Genomic DNA, 20,296 nt, shown 5'->3' with positions numbered 1-20,296 from the left:
GGAGTATTCCCCTCCACCAAGGTCTAAATCAGGCCCTGAGTTACTTTTTAAATAGTCTTTAATTCTGGAAAAACCCTTTTACTACATCGAAATTCAATGGGGCACTGTTGATTATATTATTCTCATGCAAATCGATTAGTAAAACCCAACTCGGCAAAGCTATTATTTCCATCAAGTTCAGCAAAATAGTTTGTCAACCTATCTCTGTAATTCGTCAGTCGACATGTAAGTAACCTCAACTAACACAGATTAGCATCAGCAAGTGGGGCTTCATACAAAACAATTTAGAACACAAATTTGGAAAACATCTACCTAAGGAAAAGTATTAAGTCAGCGCAGTTGGTACCTAGAAAGAAAAGGAATAAAAATGCAATTCAGTCATTGTCATATCTACCTATCCACGGTGTGAGTTAGCAAGCAGAATCAGTCTTCATCCTCAGGTCACCAGTCGACCAGCAAAACATCAGGCTCTCAGTGGGAGAGTATGAACCCAATGACAGAATATCGAATCTCTTCTTCTCAACAGCAGTCTGCCTAAAATCTCCTCAAAACCTGCGTCAGGTCTCTTCTGTCACGTTGTTATATCAAAGTTCTCCAAACCATTCCCCCAATTTTCAATTGGTCTATTAATTGTACGTTATTGCTCTACCCAATAATGTCCATTTACCAAATCTATGAATTCTAATATTTCACAGTTCACATGTCGTTGATTGGTCTGCTTTACAATGTTCTCATCATCCAGCTCGTCAGGTATCAATTTTGTTGCATCTTCATCTCCAGTCAGTGTCTTCATTGTTCGTGTCCTGGGAAAGTACATCTCATGCACATTATAAACTATTAGATACATTGCTAGAGACATCATCTCCTTTCCGTTGGTTCCCATAGAAGGTTTCTGCTAAGCATTTTATTAAAATAATCAGCATTTCACAATTAGTTCATTCTGTCAGCATTTTTCACTAAACTCTAAGAAATACAGCTTACAAATGAGGCCTGGCAAAATTAGGCCAAGACACTCGCTAAGTTAAGGTCTATAATTAATAAGCAAAAACATAATTCATAACCCTTAACATGACATATAACTACATTAATCTTAATACATTTTCAATATTTCATATGGATTCATAATTATTTAGTTCATTTCGTGAACACTGGTGGCCATTCTTCGAGGTCACAATTTCAAACGTGCACATATTTTCTACGTTATTCATTTTTCTACGTCATTATTCAAAATACGTCATCATTCATTATTAATTTCTAATAAAGACATCTGCTTCAGCAATCCCTCCTATGATGACTAAATGTGTCATCACACCAAATTTATCACTCATAATTTTACAATTCTATCTCTTCGATATTTTGGCCCATATTACAACCTTGGTGGGCGGCGGATGCCGTCTGCCAAGGTTGGACCGCCGAATGGCCACGTATGCAGCTGCAATCCCACCGGCCGCATTACAACATCCCCGCTGGGCCGGCAGACAGTGAACAGCAAGGTTGTGCTGTGCCTGGGGGCCCCTGCACTGCCCATGCCAAGTGCATGGGCAGTGCAGGGGCCCCGCGACTCCCCTTTCTGACAGCCTTTCCATGGCGGTCTCTACCGCCATGGACAGGCTGGCAGGAAGGGAAGTCATAATCCCCAGGGCAGCGCTGGCGGATTATAACCGCTGGGACAACGATGGTGAGAAAACGCCGGTCCCGGCGGTGCGACCGCGGCGATACTGCCATGGTTATAGTATGGCAAATTGTACCGCCAGCCTGTTGGCAGTACAATCGTCAAAACAACCCTGGCGGTCCTTGACCGCCAGAGTTGTAATGAGGGCCTTTGTCTTCTCCTTGAATTTTCCCTATAAATTCTTTTCTTCCCTCCTCTGATTATTTTTAGACCTTTTTAATTTGAATCTTTTTCATATTTTACATAATCCCCATATTCCTAATAAGCAACCTATGATGATTAATATTCCCTGTATGATTTTCAATAGTACCCCATTCCAAATACTACTAAGCCAATTTCCCACTGAAGCAAACCCCTTACTAACCTTTTCCCAAACACCTGGTTCTTTCAACTCCTTAAAATCACTACTTGCGTTAGTCCGATTAGTAAGTAAATCTCTTATCTCTTTACTGTTGTTAGGAATGTAAGAGCAGCAATGCCTAGAGTTAATAATTTTACAGACTCTGCCATTTTTCGCTAAAAGAATGTCTAAAGCAAGACGATTTTGAAGAGTCATAGCTCTATCCGCAGCCAATTCAGTATCAATCAGGAGTATAGCCCCTGAAAAGTTTGTCAGCATGTTATCCACAATGGTAGACAATTTTCGAATCTTAATTAAATTCAGGATGACTCCCACTGAAGGAATCACTGCACCAAATATATCTCCCACTATCGCACAAGAGGTCTCCCCCCTCTGTCTTTTACAATGTAATTCTGTGAACTTCAGAAACTTTTTCAAATCCTCCATCTGGTAAACCTTTGAGAATACTAAGCCGAAATAACATGTTCCATGTCATCATCTTGGAAGATGGTAATAAGCATTAAGTCCACAAATATAGTAGATCCCCGGAATCGCAGGGTCCTGACCATTCAACATAAATGTCCATTTACTCTGAAACAAAAACACATGCCTACATTCACTCGTACCCACAAATAAAGTGTCAGTGTGCGCTTTAGGCCTATATATACAAAGCTTCCCTACGTGCAATGCATCTAAAGCTAATTTCCCTTGTGTTTCAATTGCAGTGTAAGCATAATCATTTTGATAAGTCCTTATCTCTAAGCCTTTTTCTAATTTCTCTTTCAGCGCCTTTCTTCTGTCATCAGTGTGATCTAGGAAGTTTTTCTCTAAGGTTGTAAGCAAGCATGTGAGATTATTTTTATGAGCATAGGCTGTCCCAAACGTTAATGTAGGTTCAAAGATTCCTCTAACTAATTCTATGCCATTATCCTTAGCTACTTTACTCAAATACCTAATAATAGGAACAAACGAAAACACAAGGTCGTGATTGGAGTAGAAATATTGGATGTACACCTGATTATAGAATCTTGTTAGTAACAGACTACAACTTATCCCATATGTTCGTGGAAGACTATGGTAAGTGACTCCTTCCTCAACTGATGAAGGAATCTGCGTACACACAAGACAATCCTTTGCATCCATCGTCTCAACATACTCAATAGGCAATAGAAAACATTAGAAGAAAGTTCTCCTTGAACATTAGTAAAGTCATGCAAATACTTCTCTTCTAACTTGAATCTTTCTAAAGCTGTTAATGTAGTAGTCTCTAAAGCAGAAGTATGGTTGGCTCCTTTCGGATCAAGAACAGACATACCCACAATCAACACTATAAACAATATTCCACACATAATTGCCAAACCAATGCTCATATATTTACAGTGCCTAACATCCCTAATTTGCTTATCTACCTCAGCCGTATCTGTAAAGAATCAGAAAGAAAAAGTAACTTAGAAAATTGCAGCAAAATCAAAAATAGACAATTCTTTCAGCCGATCAGTTTCACTTACAGGAACCCTTCTCCTTGTCAAATTTGGTTAGCAGCTTTGTCAAAATCAGTTTCAAATGTCAAATCAGGTTATCAATATCTTATCCGGTTATTTAATCAATCTCTTCCTCAAAAATATTTCTCAGATTGTTTCGACAGTTCAGTTCATCAATTTTCTTCAGGTCACTTCAAAATACTGACTCGTAACTTCCCTATCAAAACAAAAAGACATAAACTTGTGTTGCCATTCGTTTGTAGTTGCATATGCCCATTCAGGACCTGCATATCTTCGACTTGCTATTCTTTTTCTTTTCAACTTTCAATCACCATTCAACTCTCCTTCACTTAATTCTTCCTTTCTCGTAGTGTCTACTCCTTCCTCTATTGTTGGTTCGACAGTCACCTCTTTCCTTTTCTCCACTTACAATTTCGGACACTTATCTCCTTTTCATGTACCTTCTGTTAGTATTCTATTCAGGATTGGACTTGAACCCTTTTCTTTCTCTGTGGTGTTTTCTCTTGATGGACCTGCAATAAGTTCAGGAAGAGTCAGATCACTTTCACTTTGATCCAGCTCAACTCCTACCCCTTCTTGGTTTGGCACTTGCTCTGTTTGTCTCTCAGAATCATCTGCTTCTGGGAGAGCCCTCTCCTGCTGGTTCGGTTGCGATAGGTTGCTCAGCACCCTCCTAGAGGTCTTCACTTTCGTCTCTCGCAGGGGTGATAGAACCGTCTTCAACGAGCTCAGGTTCAGCTTTAGTTCTTCCTTGCTCCTTTTCCTGTTCTGATGCTGTAATTTGTCTCACAGTTGTAGGTACTCTCAACAACGGTTCTTCATGATCTAGTGGACATGCTACTTTCTTTGTGTGGCTTGCGTGAATCCAGTTCGGGATCCCAGCACACTTCACAGCAGTCATAGTCGTTAGAACCACTTGGTATGGTCCCTTCCAACGAGGCTCCAAGCATGTCTTGCGAACATGTTTTTGGACAACAACTCAGACGCCAGCTCTCAGGTTGTTCCCTGGATCGTGGCAGTGTGGTGGCCTCCACCTGCTGAGAGAAAGAGCGGACTACATCAGCTAGACCCTTGCAGTAATCCAACACCATATCATCTGTAATGTTGACAAGTGCAATTGCTGGAACTGCTGGCAACCTCATTGCTCTGCCCATGAGAATCTCGTGGGGTGGCAATCCTCTCTTCCTGTCAGGTGTGTTTCTCAGTGACATCAACACCAAAGGCAATGCATCTGGCCATATCAGATTTGCGGCTGCACACATTTTTGAAATTCTTGATTTCAAGGTACCATTCATCTGTTCCACTAGCCCTGATGCTTCAGGGCGGTAGCTACAATGCAACTTCTGTTTGATGTTCAATGCTGCACACAATAGTTTAATCACTTCATTATTGAAGTGAGATCCCATTTCTGATTCTAAATAGATTGGCAATCCGAAAGGTGGTATCAGTTCTCTAAGCAACAATTTTGCTACTGTGAGGCTATCATTTCTCTGTGTAGGGTACACTTCAATCCAATGACTAAAAATGCACACAATCACCAACACATATCTCAAACCTCCACATGCAGGCATCTCCATGAAATCCAATTGCATTCTGCTGAATGGACCTCCTGCTCTTCCAATGTGGCTCAAATTTACCACGTCCCATTCTCTGCATTTAATTGCTGACAAATGACACATCGATGGCATACTGCTTCAGCTGCCTGTCTAAACTTGGGGTTGAACCAATCAATTTTGAATAGACGAACCATGGCATCCCTTCGAATGTGTTCCTGACCATGATAGTACCTCACCATCTGAGACAACAGACTATATGGCAATACCATCTGACCCTCCTCAGATTACCCACAACTCATCCTGTCTCTGAACACATTTCATTTTGCCCCATGACCTTTTCTCGTCTTTGTCGACAATACTCTGCAAGGTTTTTAACTCCTCTAATGTATCGATCACTTTTAATGCAAAGCTCGTATATGTAGTGTCTTCTTCAGATAACAATTCCCACTTGTCTTTGAACTATATACATTTCAATGCTCAAAATCTTGTGACTTGATCCACATATCCATTTCCCAAGGACACGTAGTCCTGTGACTTTAGATGTGCACTCCATTTCACCACTGCAATTTCTTCTGGCAGTTGAATCGCATATAACAACTCCTTTATTCTCTCACCATTTCTCACTGGTGACCCAGTAGAGGTCAGGAAACCTCTCTGCGACCACAATTGACCAAAATCATGAACTATTCCGAATCTGTATTGACTATCTGTGTAGATGGTGACTCTCAATCGAGCAGAAACATGGCACGCCCTAGTAAGAGCAACCAATTCCGCTACCTGAGCAGAATATACTTCTTGAAGCCAGGAAGCTTCTAAGGTACCTGTAATTGTGCACACAGCATATCTGCTCTCAGTGTCCCTGTACTGTCTCTCAAACAAGAACCGTTGACAAAAACAATTTGGCCATTTTCTTCCAATCGGGTATCTCTAATGTCAGGTCTCGGTTTCGTGCACAACTCAGTTACTTCGAGACAATCATGTTCAACATCCTCCTCTTTCTCAATTTCAGTAGTATCACTTAGAAATAATGTTGCCGGGTTCAGCACTGTACATATTTTCAGTGTCACGTGATTCCCTTTACCAAAATAAAATTATTATTTATTTTTTTGTGATCCTCACACACTCTAGTAGTGGCATGCTTCATCATCAGGTCCAACTTGGCACCTGAAACCCAAAGTGGGCTCAATCAACTGACAGAAGCACTTAGTATAGATCCTACTGGGTTCTAAATATAAAAATACCTTACTGGTCACCAAGGTATTACTTTATTTGTAGTGCCAGTAGGTATGATTAAAAAATAGCAGATAAGGGGATCTCTATTGGTATTATGGTCCTATGACCCTTATCTAGATGGATATAATAATCAAGTGTCAACATGTTTCAGCATCAACGAAGGTCTGTAAGATCGTGGGCTTTCATCAGGACAGACTTTAGGATAATGTGTTCCCAGGTGGTGACTGAACAAGCTACTTGCATAGAATCATGTGGTCCTGCATGCAAAATAGAAATATCTTAACTGGGCTGTTCGTAATCAATGAAGCACATCTGTGATCCTGGAAAAAAAAAAGCAAACAGACATCCCCTGTTAGGGGCAATATACACATGAAACATTAAAGTTATCAATGACATGCTCTTGACTTGCTTATACACATTAGTGTACTGGACTATATAAATTGGCCAACTGACTTGAACACTAGTGAGATGTACATTCATTATACATATATGTGTACGTGATTTGTAGGTCACTTCCACCTTCTAACTCATCATACCTGCAGAAGTGACACACACTCATTCAGTGTCACGTATAGTGCAACTGCTGTGAATTAGGCCATTATTCCAAGTCGCAATATTGTGCCACACATATAGGTATCACCCAAGGCCTTCAGTTGTGCAGATATAAGTTCAAGGCTTTACCCTTCATTTACAAAGACGCAGAACCATCCGTTTCTTGCACACATGCTCACTTTTCACGAGCTGAAAACACACTACTCCAATGCAACACCATAGTCCAAATGAAGTGAATTGGACCATTTTTTTGAGTCACCATACTGTGCCAAACATTTAAGTGTTCACCCAAGGCTATCAAATGTGCAGCATAAAGTTGAACCCTGCATATGTAGAATGCAAGCTCACCCGTTTTTGGAAACCATCCTTATATCTCATTGTGGAGGAGGAGGGAGCACACCCCTGTAGTTACACACTATAACAAAACATGACACTTAAGAATATTAAAGCAGAGCGGACAGAGTTGCCTCCTTGTTTCAGCAAAAGAGGCCTTTGGATTTTCCAAGGTTATATATTGCCCACAACGTAGAACTTATTTCTTCCAGGGGTTTGCACCACAGTTAGTACCTACAATACCTCCCCTCCAGGTTCTTGCCACCATTTGAAGTGAAGAGTTGGACGCGTTTGTCCTTGTTTTAAGCAAAATGGGTCTCAGAAGGGACACGCCTTCTGCTTCCTTGTATAATCCCACGTCTCGCTGGTCAGCTAACCAGGCCCACAGGTCACAAGGTTCTAGGGCAGCTGGTTCTAACGCAATGGAGTAGAGCCTGTAAGTAATCAGCCATACCCTCTACATTGTCCAATCAGGAATAGGCTCATACTATGCTCAACATAGCTGACAACGAGCAACTACACAGAATCAAGAACACTCTTTTGTGACTTGCTGCACTTTTGTAAGACAATTCTATTCATCTGTTTGTTTATGAGTCCTGCCTCCTTAAAATAAGTGACCAATTTTATATTTGGTCAAATGTGAGATCCTAACTGTACTTCTATGTTCTTGCATACTTGTGTTTAGTGCCCTGATAGTAATACCAGTGTAGTAAAGACTACGTTGGCAGGCAATCATATACATTGCATATTTTCACAGCCTATTAATCCCCTTGTCCATTGACTTAGTGGCCTCAATGCGCATGAGCATGTCCTTCCAATTTTTTTCTGCTTTTCAGGGAAAAAGGGGTTTCCAAAAGTCATATTACCACAATCCAATATATTCCAACGTTTGTTGATGATGCACAGCTGCCTCTTCATGTCATATGAATGTAGCCATCCCACCTAAACTATATGGTTGTTACCCGTGGCACATTGCAACCTCTGTAAAAACACAAAGGAGGCGATTTAAAGTATAGTGGAAACGGTACTCCATTGTGTTCTGTCTGCCAATTCGTCAGTCCGCCACCCTTATTTAGAGATGGGTGGACTTTAGGCTTTCCATTAACAGAGCCCCCAATTGTTCAGTAGTGTAATGTTGTTTTTTTCTTGACCATCACTGCCAGGAAAAATCTGGCGGTGTTGGACAGAAAAAAACATAATCACCCCCACACCCTGCCAGAACCTGCCAGAAAACTACTACGATGTGGGGGGCATTGTACACTGAAAGGAACTGCCATGATGGTGGTTCTTTTTAATGTAAAGAGATGACCACTGGTCCAGGGGAAATTTCTAAATTTGGCAGACAGTAGAATGAAGTACCATCCACCCAACTATAAATCAGGCCCAAATGCAGCAAAGCTAGTGGGCGAGTGACTATTAGGCCACTTCCCACTATGTGTAGCTTACGTGTCATTTCAGTGTAGGGGGCGTCTACATCTCGATAACAACCACTCATGTTCAGAACTTCAAGATATTGGCAGGACCCACAGGATGAGGCATCCTAAGCAGTTACTTAGGACACCAGTAGCCACTGGCAACTGGCCCAGTTGAGGGTTTTTAGTGACTGTAGCATTAACTGATGATAGATACAGGCTGGTAAGAGCTAGAACAGTGATACAATGGTTGAAACACCATCTCTCCCAGGATTTCCTCTAAAAGCTGCAAAAAGAAGGGTAAGGTATCCATCAGGTTGAGGATTGTCAACCTGTGAAGGAGATGAAGCCCTGTCACACCCCAGATTTTCATGTTGTTTCTCTTGGGTAGCTGAGCTCAGTCTCTGTCAGTTGTGTTGGTCGAATACATATACTATTCTTTTGCTGGACCTTCTTCTGTCTTCCTAGTGTTGTGGGCAGGCTTTTCTCCGATGCCTTAGAATGTCTTTTGATTCAAGCTCTGATTAGGTCACGTCTTCTGCAACTGGTTGATTAACAAGCGCATTAAAATCTGCTTTAATTTGAGTTGATGAATTAAGAGCCCATTATTAGTATTGTTATCAAAAGGGAAATAAACGTACTAAACTTATAATCAAGGTGTGGTTATTCATGGCTGAAGAGTCATGGTGTGTGAAAATTACTGACTCCATTGATTGTAGATTTGACTAATGGTTATTGATTATTGTGTGTTGATTATTGACTCTGTATGAAAACTATGGTAAGAACACCCTACACGAATCAAAAGGTTCATCGACCTATACGCGTCCCCTTGTAAGTTTACTTATTAAGGACCGACGCGCTAGCAGCTGCCGCAGAACAGGGGACTTTGGCTATGTTCAGTGCCATTTTATCACACAGACAACTAGAGCACCATCCTAGGATAGCGCTTTAGTTGTCAAGTCTGTCCCGTATGCTTAATGCACTCTGGGACGCAGATGCGTGCAGCGGGCGCGCTGCTGGTATACCAAAGACATACCAATCTGCACCCATCGCCATACCTCAAGGGGCAAGGACCCCTCCCTTTTGCTTACAGAGCGAGTTTCCTTTTCTGCTGCCAACTCCACCAATTAAAGCTACCAACAAACAAGGTTTGTGAAAATGTTATCACGCTGGACTACACCCCATTTATCTGTGAAGGGTGTAAACTTGATGTGGGTAATTTTAACTTACTGGCTAACAACACTAGGCAACCCGAAATGAAAAAGACTAATTGCATGTTGCAGGTGTACTGCCAAAGCACAGCACAAGATCACACAATTGCAAGATGCGACCGTGAAGAGAAAAGAGGTGGGGTTATCTATCTTTAAGGACAAGCTAAAAGGACAGTTTTCGCCCATAAGTGTTCCTGGTAGTGAGTGTCTGCTCTCCTCTCGAACTCTCGGCCACCTTCACCCTATCTGGAATACTGATGTGTAGTTCTCCTGGCCCAGCCACTCATTTCACCCATTTTTTTACATAAATAAATGTGGTTCACTTGGAATAGCACTATCTGTATAGAATAATGCTATGCAAATAAATTACCCTCAACGAAACGTAAGCCTTACACCTAGAATTGCCACCCACTAAGGCATCTATACAATCAAGGAACTGTGCAAAACATTAATTGATAAACCCTAAAGTTCGTTCATTGAGTTTAATCAACAAAAGTTCAAAGGCGCCAATGTACAAGCTGATATGAACTATACGGAGTAATAGGCTGTTATGTTTGCGCCGAAAGGAAACAAGATCAATAGATCTGACAACAGATCTAAATTTGTGGAATTCATGGTCAAAACACACCAACAAGCAATTCGTTTGGAGTCTATATTACAATAGTACAGGTCGATGTTTAAGCCCCAAGGTTGACTAGACCAGGGCCATTATCAGCACAAAGTGTCGTGAATAAAAAGGTATCTTTATAACCTAAACAAACAAAGGAATTTATTATAATTAAGAAATACATTTGTATACAATTATTTACAAAGAAGAAAAAAGAGGAAGCAAAATGAACTGAGAAAGGGTGAAAAGAAGACAAAACTAGGTGATAAAGACCAGGACTCACCCATCACCAGGGGTATAGGCTTACTTAAAGAACTAAAAAGTATCAGAAGAGTTCCAAAACGGATCAAAGATGCACTCCAGGCCACCTGGTGGTCTCAGAGTCATGTTTAATCCTAAAGCAAAACCAGAGAAAAACACCCCAAGCACAACAGCACAAACAAGCAATTACCTCACTTGTGAAATGTGATCGAATTACAAAGAAAATAGCCATCACCAAAGAACAACCACAAAACAGAGTGCGCACTACTGCCCAAAAGGCGTCTAGTTGCTGCCCAATAGTGAAGGTAATGGAGCCTAAGAGATGTTAATTGTAGGCTAAAAAGCCATATTTTAAGATCTTTCCTGAAAGGAAGAGGCTCTGTCATATTTTTTGACCAAGACAGAAGAGAATTCCAAAGCAAGGCCGTGCAGACATGAAAACGTCTGTCGCCCCAATTGTGCCTCCGGTACTTGGGAATGACAATTTTTTTTGCCAAGGAGGATCGCAAAGGTCGTGCGGGAAGGTACCATGAAAAACAATGTTTCATGAAATCTTGCCTGTACAATGCAATGCTCTGAACTTGATACAGAGTGCTTTAAAATCAATACACTTCTTCACTGGGAGCCAATGAAGTTGGATCAGTGCTTGTTGGGCTGACTGATGTTTGGGAACTACTACAACCAACTGGGCTGCCCCATTTTGAACCATCTGAAGTTTTGCATGTTGAGAAAAAGGGCATTGCAGTAATTGATTTTGGCCAGTACAAGTGCCGACACTAGAGTATTTTTCAGGTCCTGAGGAATAAAGGGAAATATCTTTCTCAAAATCTTCACCATAAAAAAAGAAGATGAGGATATTCCATTGACGTAATTTCCGAAAAGCAGTTTATCATCAAAGTGCACTCCTTAGATTCTTGGCACCGACCACACGAGTAGAAAGTGGTCCAAGGCTCTTCGGCCACCAGCTGGGGGACCAAAAAGAAGTATCTCTACCGAACAGTATTACTTTGAACAGTTTTCACTCATCCAATTGCTAATGCGGACCATACAATCATAGTCACCGTTAGCGGTGTCATTAGGGTTGCCAGTCAAAGAGACAAAAATTGGTGTGTCACCGGCATACAACACTACTGAGAAGCCACAAGATTTTATTAAGGAGGCCAATGGGGTGAAATAAAGATAAAAAAGTGTAGGACTGAGGGAAGATCCATGCGGTACTTCACATGGTAAAGAAAAAGGGGATGATGTAAATTTGTCAATAGCGACAAATTTTTCCTGCTCCTGTAAAAAAAGATCTTAAGAGGCCAAGTACTTTACCTCTAATGAAGATGGAATACAGGCGTTCTATTAGTATTTTACGGGCTACAGTATCTAAAGCCACAGAGAGATCTAATAAAATGAGTGAGGCATTTCCTCCATTGTCCGTAGCCCTTCTGATCTCTTCTGTAGCTGCAATAAGGGACAGTTCTGTACTATGCTCACTTCTAAAGCTGAACTCAGTCAGATCAAGCAGCTTATTCTCCTTAATAAAAGTAGGGAGCTCTTGGTTGATGGCTTTTTCTACAATTTTTGCTGGAAAAGAAGACTTGAGATGGGTCTGTAATTACGGGGGTCTGATACCTCAAGATTGTTTTTTTTGATAGAGGTAAGATTGATGCTTTTTTCCATTCCCTGGGAAAAAGGCCCACACTAACTATTTGATCATAGATTGTACTGAGACATAGAGGTATCACCTCTGGGACCTGATCTACAATTTTAGCTGGACAGGGATCTAGCGGTGAACCTGATTTGATGGTGGTGAGTACTTTCTGATTCTGTTTTGTGGTAAGATGAGAGAAAGAAGATAGTACCTCAGTGTTGTTAGGTGGTAAAGAATTATCCTGAGGCCTAGATCTTCTACTAAGTGTGTCTCTCATACTGGAGAGAGCAGAGAAAGGGCCTTGTGACTTCTGGGTGTTAACCATAAAGGTATCATGCACAGCTCTGACTTTTGCTTGAAAAAAAGTCTGCCAGAGAATTGCAGAAATCTTGGCTGGCACAGGAAATCTTTTTGTCCAGAAGATTGTCTAGTTGTTTACCATGGAGTGTAGGAAAGTAGTCTATTTTTGGCTTGGTTACCCCCACATTTTGCCTGCTGTCTTTGTGTTTTGACTGTGTACACTGGGATCCTGCTAACCTGCACCCCAGTGACTGGGCTCTCTCCCTCCAAATTTGGTTGTTCCTGACATTGTTCACCCCACAATTGGCATACTGGTACCCCCATGTAAGTCCCTAGTATATGGTACTTAGGTCTCCAGGGCATTGGGGCACCATGGGATCACCATGGGCTGCAGCATGTATTAGGCTACCCATGGGAGCCCATGTAAAATATGTCTGCAGGCCTGCCTTTGCAGCCTGCATGAAAAGGTGCATGCACCCTTTCACTACAGGTCACTGCACCAGGTCACTATAGGTCACCCCTATGGCAGGCCCTCCTAGGCCAGAGAGCAGGGTGCATGTACCTATGTGTGAGGGCACCACTGCATGAGCAAAGGTGCCTCTACGAACTCCATCTTCAATTCCCTGGACTTCATAAGTGCGGGGAAGCCATTTTACCAGTGTGTGTGTCCAGCGATATAATAGTGACTCCGAACCTGAGCAGGTTTGGTATCAGTACTGGTTGTATGATCCCATGCACTCTGGGGGCTCCTTAGAGAACCCCAGGTTTGCTCCTACCAGTGTTTTCCAGGCAGCCCGCGCTGCTGCCATCCTACAGACAGGTTTCTGCCCTCCTGCTGCTTGACCAACTCAAGCCCACGAAGGCAGAACAAAGGATTTGTTTTGGGAGAGGGAGGCAACACTCTCTCCCTTTGGAAATGGGTGTTACATGTCTTGGGAGGGGTATCCTCCCCAGGCCACTGGTATGCTTTGAAGGGCACATTCGGTGCCCTGCTTGCATAAACCAGTTTTCACCAGTCCAGGGACCCCAGGTCCTTGCTCTGGTGCGAAACTGGACAATGGAAAGGGGAGTAAACATTCCCTTGTCCATCACCACCCCAGGGGTGGGGCCCAGAGCTCCAATAGTTGGCCACTTGATTCTGCCATCTTGAATTAAAGTTGGGCAGAGGCCCCTGGGAGCATCTGAGTGGCCAGGTCAGGTCAGGTGATGTCACAGTCCTCTCTTGACAAGTGGTCAACCTGCTAGGTGACCAATCCCCCTTCCTGGGCTATTTAGGGTCTCCCTCTTGGGTGGTTCCTCAAATTCAACATGCAAGATTCCAGCAGTACTCCCCTCCATTGTTTACTCCACCTTCTGGCCACTGGAACTGCAACAGGAACCAACAATATGCAACTGCAGCAACAACTCTGCTCTGCAGCATTGTTTCTCCGGCTCCTTCCATCAACTGCAACATTTCCCCAGCTGTGCATCCTCTGAGCATGATGAGTCTTCAGCCTGCACCGGAAGCAAGAAGAAATCTCCCTTGGAGTGAAGGAGTCACTCCCCTGTATCTGCACGCACCAACTGCAACGTCGACCGGCTGCATGGAACTTTTCTCCTTCAGAGCTGCATGGATCCTGCATCACAGGTGGTGGTCAGGAGTGGACCTCTTGGCCCTTGCCTCTCCACACAGGACAGTACCCCCATGCACCACAACTCTTGCAGCTGCCAAGGCCTGTTTGCTCCTCCTCCAAGGGGATCTTCAGGCTCCATGTAGCCCCAAGCCCCAGCACTCTTCCCTGCAATGCACAGTCTCCTGTATGCTGCTCCAGCAATGTGGGACTCCTTTGCAGGTGTGATGCATAGGCCTCACCACAACTCCTGTGCCTGCTGCCTGTGGGTCGCCTGTGGGGGCTTCCTCCTCTTCTTTTGACTCTCCTAGCTGCTGAGTCACCTCGGACTCCCCTCCTACGGTTGAGTTCCCTGGACCTTGCTGGTCCTCTTCAGCCTTGCAAAACCGTCTTCATCGTTTCTTGCATTTGCTAAAGCTTGTTGGTGGTTTTCCAGCACCACTGACTGACTGCAACCCGACTGCCGACGTGGGACATCGACTGCACCACTTCTGGAACTCTTCTCCTGGTCTGGTGTTGCACTGCTGACCTTCTTGATCCACTGTTGGCCTGGTCCTGCATCCACAGAAGGGTGGGTAGTGGCTCCTGCCCTGACTGGACACTCCAACTTGAATTGGACTTGGTCCCCTTCTTTTGCAGGTCTTCTTCTTCCAGGATCCACCTTTGGTTTCTCTCAGTCTTGTCTGGGTCTTGCATGGTCCTTTTCTAAATTCCTCTTGTTGGGTTTGGGGGAAACCAGGCATTTACCTCTTTCCTCCTGGTCACTGGCGGTCACCCTGGCACTTACCTTTTGGGGTTCCAAGTTCCTCCAGCTCCTCTCTACAGATTCCACTTCCTTGGGTGAGTGACTGCCTTTCACATTCCATTTACTTAGTATATGGTTTGGTCTCCCCTTAGGGCCTTGACTATTTGCTATTGTGGGTACTGTTTGCTATTGCTTTCAATGGTAATAACTGACTCCTAATGTGTACATAATAGTGTGTTTACTTACCTACAGTTGGGGTATTCATATTCCATATTTTAGTATTTGTGTTACTATAATAAAGTACCTTTATTTTGTGTAACATTGTGTGGTTCTTTCATGTATGTAAGTGCTGTGTGACTGTAGTGATATTGTATAAGCTTTGCATGTCTCCTAGATAAGTCTTGGCTGCTCATCCACAGCTACCGCTAGAGAGCCCTGGCTTCCTAGACACTGCCTACACCTAGATAATAGGGGATACCTTGACCTGGTATAAGGTGATAATACCATAGGTGCTCATCACACACCAGGCCAGTTTCCTGCTTGGAGAACAAATCTTTAGAAGAGTAGTCAGAGGTTTTACACTTCTGAGTGTAGTATTCGACTTTAGTTTTTTATATGAGAGCCTTGTATTTTGTTATAGTAATTGTGCACACTTCTTTTTCAGAGTTCTCACAATTTGTTCTCCACTCGCGTTTTTGTTTACAGCATATTTGTTTCAAGGTTCTGAGACTGTCTGAGAACCAAGGTTTTGATGAGGTGGCTCTGTGAATCTTATAAGGCTTGTCTGGCACCAACTGATCTGAGGCAGTATTTATCCATTTATGGTAGCTAACAGTGACAGACTCAGGATCTTGAGAGGCCAGGGGCAGAGAATTCATTAAGGTGTTTTCAAATATGTTTGCATCTAGTTTGTGCCAGGAGCAGTGGGTTTTAATAGAACATACCACCTCAGATTTCGAGTAGATACTGGGATCCTGAGTTCAATCAAGATTGCTCTGTGGTATGACCAGGTAAGTGGAAGTGATTCTCCTGGATGTAAGTAAGGATTGTCTGAAAAGATTCCATCGAGCAGATGACGGCTCCAAGCATTGGCATTTCCACCAGCTTTGCAAGACCTAGATTCCTCATAGTATCTATGAGTGATTCTGTATCTGCATCTGACCTATTTTCTAAATGAAAGTTAAAGTCCCCAAGGACAGTATAGTCTGGAAACATTACTTTATTTTCCAACAACGGGCTAAAGTCCTGAATAAAGGGTGTTCTTGGCCCCAGAGTGCAATAAATCAGACCTGCTGTCAGACCTATTGATCTTGTTTTCTTTCACTGAAAAAATACAAATAGCAGTTTATTACCCTGTATAGCTCAAATCAGCTTATGTAGTTTCACCTTTGATCTTTTGTAAACAACAAACTTTAGGGGTTATCAATTACTGTTTTGCACTGTTCTTTGTTTGTATATATATTTGTGGTGCTAATTCTGGGTGCTAGGCTTACATTTCATTGATTCTAATTTATTTGCATAGCATTATTCTTTGCAGAAAGCACTATCGCAAGTGAACCACTTTTATTTGTGTAAATATATTTACCCTGGTTCTTAGGGTTACTGGGTAGACCCCATAAGTTGATACTACTACTACTCAATTCAATCAAGCACTTCCTGATTTAGTGGCAGAACTTAAATTGCAGAAGGTGAACTTCATGCTACTGGGGAATCTAAATCTGCATGTTGGTAATGATAACTGAAAAAGTGCTAAAAATGTTCTTCAAGATCCGGCTGTCATCCCGATGATTCAACTTGTTAAGTGCCCTACTCACAGATTAGGCCATATATTGGATACCATCTTTACTAATATTATCAATATGACCACTAATGCCCACATTCCAATATACTGGTTTGACCATCACATAGTGCCCTTCTCTCTAGATATTGCTGGGAACATACCTAATCAACCCCTTCTCCCCAATCGTAATTGATGCTGGTCAAAACTTGGGAAAACAAGACTGGACATATCCTTAGCCACTTCATCCCCTACAATGGAAGGGGACATTACAGCAAGATATAGAAATGTTGAGGGCCAGTTTCATGACTACCTGGACCTGCTGGTCCCCATGAAACTGTAAGGTTCTGGTCACCCTGCTTGGCATACCACATGGTTCTCATCTGAACTCACAGAATTAAAAAAGGAAACAAAAAAGCTAGAAAGGGCATGGAGGAAAACATACGATGGACCTAGTAAGGCATCATACAAGAAAGCCATGAAAAAATATCAATATGCTATAAGAGAAGTAAGAGTCAAATATTTTAGCAATAAAATATAACATGCCCCCAACTCATCTAAAGAACTATTCATGTTGGTGCACAGCCTCATGAGACCAGCTAATATTCAAACTGCCCCCCCCCCTCAGAAGAGTACTGTAATATGTTTGCCAACTTCTTCTTAGGAAAGGTGAACAAAATTCTTCTCTCCCTATCTAAAGATGTTACACCCAACTTGTCATCTGGCCTTTTAAGCACAGAGAAGAACAAACTGTTAGGAATCTTGGATCAGGGCGGCTCAAAAGCTATGATTTTGCTGGATCTGAGCTCATCCTTTGATACCCTCTCCCACCCCTTTTTAAAACAAATACTGAAGAAGCAGGAATTACGAAAGCTGCACTCAAAAGGCTCACCATCTTTCTAAAAAAACAGAAGCTTTCAGGTATTAGAAACTCTATGTTCTGAGCAACCCATCTTTTAAAGTGTGGGGTCGACAGGGCTCATCTTTGAGCTATACTCTTTTCAATCTGTATGTGCTCACATTGGCTGAGGTAGTGCGAGCACACTGCCTTGCACTGGTCTCCTACGCAGATGATACACAGATCATGATCTTGCTCGCCACTGACACTAACAAAGTTTATAACCAGCTTAATGCTTCCTTGAAACAGGTAACAAACTGGATGTCCGCCAGATGCCTGAAATTAAACAGGAAAAACAGAGGTCCTAGTTGTAGGCAACAACCCCTCTCAGTTGCCGGAACAAAACTGGCTTGACGGCCGTGGCCCACTTTTCTCTCCTACCTCTGCTGACAAACGTCTCTGGTTTTGGATCAATAACAAACTTTCTATGGAGGTCCAAGCTAGTAAACTTGCAGCATGCTGTTTTGGAATAATCAGGACTTTGAGAAAATAGTTGAGTTGAATTCCTGCCCCACTGCCAAGGATGGTAGTGCAAAGTATGGTCAACTCACAACTGGGCTACGGGAACTCCCTTTACTTGGGCGGTCCCAAATACGTGACAAGGAAATTGCAAGTGGTTCAGAACTCTTCTGCCCAGTTTGTCCACAAAACTCATCAGTTGCTGGAACAAAACTGGCTTGACAGCCGTGGCCCACTTTTTTCTTCTACCTCTGCTGACAAACGTCTCTGGTTTTGGATCGATAACAAACTTTCCATGGAGGTCCAAGCCAGTAAACTTGCAGCATGCTGTTTTGGAATAATCAGGACTTTGAGAAAATAGTTGAGTTGAATTCCTGCCCCACTGTGAAGGATGGTAGAGCAAAGTATAGTCAACTCACAACTGGGCTACGGGAACTACCTTTACTTGGGCGGTCCCAAATACGTGACAAGGAAATTGCAAGTGGTTTAGAACTCTGCTGCCCAGTTTGGCCACAAAACTCATAAGCACCAATCTGCTGCTCCTGCCCTAGCAGCCATGCATTGGCTACTGGTGCATAATCAATACATTTCAAGTCACTCTGTCTAGCGCACTGTGTTATATAAAATAGGGGTCCTGAGCTAATACAGCATCTGCTGAACCACTACATCCCGAGGAGACCCCTACATTCCGGGGATCAGAAATTACTGCTAGTCCCCAGGATTAAGAAGGCAAGAAGTAGTAGTAGTTCCTTTGCCTATTTGGTTCCTTAACTCTGGAAGGCTCTTCCACTGAACATTAGAATGATTCAATCAGAACTGAGCTTCTGGAAGCAGCTGAAGAGCTTCTTATTCTACTCTGCATAGAAGTGTGTACAGATGTCCTGGGGCTATTGTTTGTTGACTGCGCTGGGAGGCCTGTTGGGTAGCCATGTGCTTTTACAAATCCCTCAGAATAGAATAGACTACCTCTTCGCATTGGGAAGCACAGTACATCTAGAAGAATGAGACAAACATGAGATATAGAGAGGGGAACCTGTTTTTGAATGGGCCACTCTGCATATTTGAGGAACTGAAGGACCCATATAGTTTGGAAATAGGCCTATCCATAACATACAAAGCAATGACAGCAGCCAAACTGGCTTGGGAGAAGAAGATAATAAACTTTTAAAAGCAGAAATATGGCTAAAGTATTAAGTTACGGAAACCCCAGACATGGAATTATATTGTTACATAAGAACCCTGCTCCTGCATTCTGTATATCCACCACCTCATTAAGAGAAATGGGAGAGAAATGTTGGTTGCTCCATCACTGAACAAGAATGGAACTGCTTGGAATACACAAGAAAGGTGATGAGAAAGCAACACTTTAAATTCACTTGATTTAATTATCTGCACTATACTTATTTAGTCCCAGCAAAATTGTACCTGTGTGCATCAGATCTTTGACAAGATGTCAACAACCTAATGCAGATTTTTACCATATGGTTTAGTAATGCACTCTAATACAACAATTCTGGGAAAAAGTATTAACAAAAATTTTAGAGGTGACAGGGAAAATATTAGAAACGTCTCTGTGGTTGTGTTTATTAGCGCAACTACGTCAGCTTAAGAGGGTGAAGCACATTTGTAAAATTGTGGACCTAGTGGTAGTTATAGCCAAGAGAAACTGCAATGTACTGGAAAGCAAACATGCCCTCAAATATAAAAGTATAGATTTATAATGTTAAAAAATGGTCAGCAGCCGAAGTGGTGGGCAACGACAGACAATATAGATTGGCAGGCAAGAACACATCACACAATGATTGGGACACCATTGTATTAGTACTGGCCAATAAGGCTGACAAACACCCACCTTGAAGAAGTAGACACCAAAGGTTCAGTCATGTAGCACTAATGGGAAGAAGTAATGCCATACTTTTGGCTACACAGTTAATATACGTGATTAGTAGAAGATGATGAGTATACAAATAAGATGTTTTGGACAAATTATGAGTCCAAAATAGCACAGGTAAAACATGGGTCGCATGTTGGAACTAAATTGTTTCTGAAGGAAAATAAGAGTGAGGGACTGATCAAATGAGGCAGGGGGTTATTGTTGGTATTACATGTTATGCAGAAGTTTTCAAATATGCTTTACTGATACTTTGTGTTAAACCAATGTAGGCATGGCTGCAATTTGCTTGATGTAT

The 20,296-nt window shown here is 42.4% G+C and overlaps 1 protein-coding gene across 2 annotated transcripts in view; it reads right to left on the bottom strand.

Moving 5' to 3' along the window:
- The window catches only part of ARL13A (ARF like GTPase 13A), a 253,452-nt gene that overhangs the window by 5,063 nt on the left and 228,093 nt on the right, over nt 1-20,296 (bottom strand). The gene's annotated exons all lie outside the window — the stretch shown is intronic.

The sequence above is a fragment of the Pleurodeles waltl genome, chromosome 2_1 (assembly GCF_031143425.1).
Source record: "Pleurodeles waltl isolate 20211129_DDA chromosome 2_1, aPleWal1.hap1.20221129, whole genome shotgun sequence".
NCBI classification, from domain to species: Eukaryota; Metazoa; Chordata; class Amphibia; order Caudata; family Salamandridae; genus Pleurodeles; species Pleurodeles waltl.
This window is presented reverse-complemented; position numbering and strand designations above follow the sequence as displayed.